Source organism: Hyla sarda, chromosome 9 (assembly GCF_029499605.1).
Source record: "Hyla sarda isolate aHylSar1 chromosome 9, aHylSar1.hap1, whole genome shotgun sequence".
In the NCBI taxonomy this organism is placed as follows: Eukaryota; Metazoa; Chordata; class Amphibia; order Anura; family Hylidae; genus Hyla; species Hyla sarda.
In genome coordinates this window covers 183828045-183834060 of record NC_079197.1, presented here as the reverse complement: position 1 = coordinate 183834060, position 6016 = coordinate 183828045, and positions in this window count along the sequence as shown.

Below are 6016 nucleotides of genomic sequence, written 5' to 3'. Positions count from 1 at the left end.
GGTGTCACCCCCCCTCGCGGAAAATTATTTCCAGTATTATAATCAAATATACCAATTGCCACATAAGGGAAAAGTTTTTAACATGTGATTGACAGCTCCCTGTATGATTTAAATGGGCGCTCTCATTAAAACTAATTTTTGCTATTGCATTCCTTATGGTAAATGAAAAATATTTCTAATATACTTTGTTTAAAAAAATGAAGTTTTCTATGTTTTATTTGTGCTTAAAAAAGCTCAAGAGCACATTTTCCCCCATCTCATACACAAACTTAGGACCGAAGTCCAAACACAGGAAGTGCAGCCTGGAGTGCTGAGGGGGGGGGGGTGTCCAGCCAACAGCAAATGGCAGTTATGTGTGAGAGGAGCTATGATTGGATGAGGCTGGACCCCCCCCCCCCCTCAGCACTCCAGGCTGCACTTCCTGTGTTTGGACTTCAGTCCTAAGTCTGTGTATGAGTTGGGGGAAAATGTGCTCTTGAGCTTTTTAAGCACAAATAAAACATAGAAAACTTCATTTTTTTAAACAAAGTATATTAGAAATATTTTTCATTTACCATAAGGAGTGCAATAGCAAAAATTAGTTTTAATGAGAGCGCCCCCTTAAGCTGTGGTTAGGGGATGCTGGTAGTTGTAGTTTTGTAACAGCTGGAGGCACACTACTTGGGTGCTATAGATAGATATATATAGATAGATAGATAGATAGATAGATAGATATAAGGTAGATAGATATGAGGTAGATAGATATGAGGTAGATAGATATGAGATAGATAGATAGATAGATGGATATATAGATAGATAGTTATGAGATAGATAGATAGATAGATAGATAGATATGAGATAGATAGATAAATAGATGATAGATAGATATGAGATAGATAGATAGATAGATAGATAGATAGATAGATATGATATAGATAGATAGATAGATAGATAGATAGATAGATAGATAGATAGATAGATATGAGATAGATAGATAGATAGATAGATAGATAGATAGATATGAGATAGATAGATAGATATGAGATAGATAGATAGACAGATAGATAGATAGGAGATATATAGATAGATAGATAGATAGATAGATAGATAGATAGATAGATAGATAGATAGATAAATAGATAGATAGATATGAGATAGAATCTCTCTGCTCCCCAGGGGTCTGACCATCCCCGTTACTTGTAAGCGTTCGCTGTGCACTGCAGATTGAGCTCACAAAAACAGCTAGTGACAGGGATGGTCGGACGCACCTGGGACAGGGTGTCATCCCACTAGTGGGTTGGCTGTCCGGGCATGCCGGGAATTGTAGTTTTGCAATAGCTGGAGGCACCCTGGTTGGGATACACTGCTCTAGAACCATTGTAACTGATAACTGGGCAATTTGAGCTTTATCCTCTGCACTCCTCAGGTTCGATGTCCCATTCATTGTCCTACAGATGGTCCGGGGGCTGCGGCGGTTCCAGCCCGTTCCGTGTGCGAGCGCTTCCCTTTTGTCCGCCTGTTAGCGATCACCTATTTTGCAGTCCAACGCGCCCTATGAAGAATTACCAATGGCTCTTCCAGTGTTTACTGTAAAATGACTTCATTACGTTTGACCTTTTGCGGAGGAATCAATAACTAATTTACAAGACAATCGCCCGGCCGGGGCTAAGTGTTTTATGTGTATTATTGTCTTCCACCATCCATCGTAATGCAAAAAGAATACATGGGAACGAAACGAGATGTCATCGCTGTAAAACGCAACGAGAACCTCCCGCTGCTGGATGAAGGGGAAATTTGCAATGGAAATCAGGTCCAATATGTTTTATGGAGTGAACTTAAGATCCCTCAGCATGGTGTAAGATTAGGGAAGAGTAATCAGAGTTATTGAAGACAAGGTATCGCAACGTAATGGGAGGGAGGAGGCTTCGCGATGTACCGTGCCATGAAATGAATATGGAGGGGGCCAGGCTCCAGACGTAGATGCAGATTATAGTATCTTATATTGCAAGAATAATATTGGAATGGCTCCGCGGTACGAGGTCGGCTGAGAAACCATATGGACATTTATGCCGTTGTTTTACCGGAGAGTTATGAATAGTGCTGGAATATAAAAGAACTTTATTCCTGGCTTCTAAATAGATCCATAATCCTCTGCTGTTTAGATTTAAAATATAGCCTTATAGGGGTCAGAGCTTTGTTTTTCTATCACAGAGCTCTAAATGCTCTGATTTTCTTCCCACAACCATAAATGCTAAGATTATCTTTTCCTGCAGTGGCCACCGGGGGAGCTCAAGAGCTTAGTGAAGACAGGTGTATTGAATTTAATTGGATCCCAATGGAAGTTTTGTGGTGAAAGTTGAAAGAATTGTATCATATAGATGTATGCTTCCTAATCTTACCTCTTGGCTTAAAGGGGTACTCCGCTGCTCAGCGTTTTGAACAAACTGTTCCGAACGCTGGAGCTGGGAGCTCATGACTTCATAACCCCACCCCTTCATGATGTCACACACCGCCCCCTCAATGCAAGTCTATGGGAGGGGGCGTGACAGCTGTCACGCCCCCTCCCATAGACTTGCATTGAGGGGGCGGGGCATGACATTATGAGGGGGCAGGGCTATGACATCACGAGCTCCCGGCTCCAGCACATGGAACAGTTTGTTCCAAATGCTGAGCAGTGGAGTACCCCTTTGAGATAGTATAATGTCCCAATGGGTGTGGACCCGCTGTGCCACCTACCAGTTTGACTTCAAACCAAACTTGGGGTAAGTGTTCACCTGTTTTTCACCTTTTATCCAACTCCAGGATGTGGAAATTGGTTTTCTGCTTCTGTAGGGGAAATACCCGATCGCTACTGCAAGAGTGGTCCCAGTTAGAGGCCAGCTGGTTTGACTGGCTAGAATGTGCCGATGCCAAGCACCAGGGATATAGGCATGAGGGGCAAGCTGAAGCTGTAGTTGAGCACGAATATTCGTAATGCTAATTTTCCTCGCGAATATCGGCACTTCGTCATGTCGCAAATATTTAGAATATAGTGCTATTTATTCATTTTTTTTGTTTTGTTTGTTTTTCACATGCACATTTTTATGCAAATTTTTTATGCTAATTTTCGCATTTACAAAAGTGAATGAACATAGCGAATATGCAAATTTCTTGAACATTGGACGAGTAATCGTCAATATATTCGTGAAGTATTGCGAATTCGAATATGGACCCTGCTGCTCATTACTACCGAGTACTAAGTAGCAAAGTTGAGTTGATAGAATAACAGAGCTGACAAGCTCAAATGCAGCCAGGTTTAGTGATGTCGCGGACATAACATTTTCGGTTCGTGAACGTGAACTTCCGCAAATGTTTGTCAACCGGTGACCCACAGGTACTCTTTCTGGCCACAATAGTGATTTAAAAGTTGTTTCAAGGGGACTAATACCTGGACTGTGGCGTGCCGGAGGGGGATCCATGGCAAAACTCCCATAGAAAATTACATAGATGATGCAGAGTCTGGTTTTAATCCATAAAGGGCATAAATCACCTAACATTCCTAAATGATTTGGAATAACGTGCTTTAGCCCCCCTTTAGGCAGCACATAGAGCCCCCCCCCCTTTAGGCATCACATAGTTAGATCCCCACTTTAGGCAGCACATAGATTCCCCCTTATTAGGCAGCACATAGTTAGAGCCTCCCTTTAGGCAGCACATAGGTAGAGCCTCCCTTTAGGCAGCACATAGGGCCCCCTTTAGGCATCACATAGTTAGATCCCCCCTTTAGGCATCACATAGTTAGAACCCCCCTTTAGGCAGCACATAGATTCCTCCCTATTAGGCAGCACATAGTTAGAGCCTCCCTTTAAGCAGCACATAGAGCCCCCTTTAGGCAGCACATATTTATATCCCCCCTTTAGGCAGCACATAGATTTCCCCATATTAGGCAGCACATATTTAGATCCCCCTTTAGGCAGCACATAGGTTCCCCCATATTAGGCAGCACATAGTAATATCCCCCCTTTAGGCAGCACATAGATTCCCCCATATTAGGCAGCACATAGTAAGATCCCCCCTTTAGGCAGCACATAGAGCCCCCCTTTAGGAAGCACATAGATTCCCCCATATTAGGCAGCACATAGTAAGATCCCCCCTTTAGGCAGCACATAGATTACCCCATATTAGGCAGCACATAGTAAGATCCCCCCTTTAGGCAGCACATAGATTCCCCCATGTTAGGCAGCACATAGTTAGAGCCCCCCTTTAGGCGGCACATAGAGCCCCCCTTTAGGAAGCACATAGATTCCCCCATATTAGGCAGCACATAGTAAGATCCCCCCTTTAGGCAGCACATAGATTCCCCCATGTTAGGCAGCACATAGTTAGAGCCCCCCTTTAGGCAGCACATAGAGCCCTCCTTTAGGAAGCACATAGATTCCCCCATGTTAGGCAGCACATAGTTAGAGCCCCCTTTAGGCAGCACTGGTTTTATTTCACAGCCATAAAAGGTATTTTTTTTTTTTTTATTTGAACAACTGTCACACCAAATGTGATTTGCACTAGTGTGACAATGAGCAAAAAAGGTTGCCAGCGGAGTTCCCCTTTTAAGCAGAGGTCCCCAACCAGGGTGCCTCCAGCAGTTGCAAGACACACGGACTGAACTTATAGCCCTTTTAATACTGTAGTTAGTTGCTTGAAGGAAATTAAGTTATACACCGGAGTACCCCTTTTAACCAGTGGTTCCCTCGCAACCAGGGTGCCTCCAGCTGTTGCAAGACACACGGACTGAACTTATAGCCCTTTTAATACTGTAGATAGTTGCTTGAAGGAACTTAAGTTTTACACCGGAGTACCCCTTTTAACCAGCAGTTCCCTCCCAACCAGGGTGCCTGAAGCTGTTGCAATACACATGGACTGATATTTGAGCCCTAAAAAGGGCTTTTTTGGGTGCTGTCCTTAAAGCAGATGTTACACTAGTGCTTTAGGAGTAAACTGGACCCTGAATACACCACCTAGCAGCATCCTAGCTATCGCTTTCCCTATACAGCAGGAGCAGCTTCTCTGACCCTCCATTTCCTAAGCCTGCAGCATGCTGAATGAGGGTAAAATGGCGTCCGTGCAGGAGGTAGGAGGGTCTGGAAGGGAGGGACTGCTGCTGATTGGCTGTAATGTGTCTGCTGACTCTGACTCACAGGGTCAAAGTTTACTACAATGTTAAAGTATAGGGGGCGAATCGAACTTCACATATGTTCGCCCGGCGATGCGAACGCGAATATGCTAAGTTCGCCGGGAACTATTCGCCGGCTAACAATTCGCGACATCTCTAGCCAGTTGGTGCAAATTGATGAGAACAGGGGTGTGGTTGAATGTCCGGGTCATGCACTAGAGAAGCAGCAAGGCACGACAAGATAAGGCATAGGGTGCACGCACACCATGTTTTTGCTATGCGTTCAAGTTAAAAACCGCACGGAACCGTATAGCAAACCGTATGCATTGACTTAACATTGTAAACCGTATGTCAAACGCATTATCCGCTTTAGTCCGTTTTGTGTCTTATACAGGCTTTGTCCGTTTTTTTTACCCGTTCCCAAAACCGTAGACTACCTCTTATTTTGGTCCGGGTGAAAAACTGTATTAAACCATATATGTTTTTCTTTTTTGTTTTGTTTTGTTTTTAAACATGGCAGTCAATGGGAATCGTACAGAACCTTATGTGCTTACGGTTCCATCCGGTTTGCACCATGTGGTTTTTGACTTTGCACATTTTTTTAACTTGGAATTTCAATCAAACAAGTGAAACTATATTCAAAATGGAGTGAAAAGTTAAAAACTTATACTTTTTTTTTTCTTAAAAAACGGATGCAACCGGACATCATTTTTCAAACCGTATATGGGTTGAAATTAGTACATAAGTCTTGATACAGTTTAGTCAGGTTTTTAGGAATCCATTTTTCTTAAAAAACCTGATACGGGAACTGTATTGCAAAAATGTGGTGTGCATGCAGGAAGCAGGCCTTCACTAGTAGATATAATAGATGAGAGGAGAAACCTTATATAT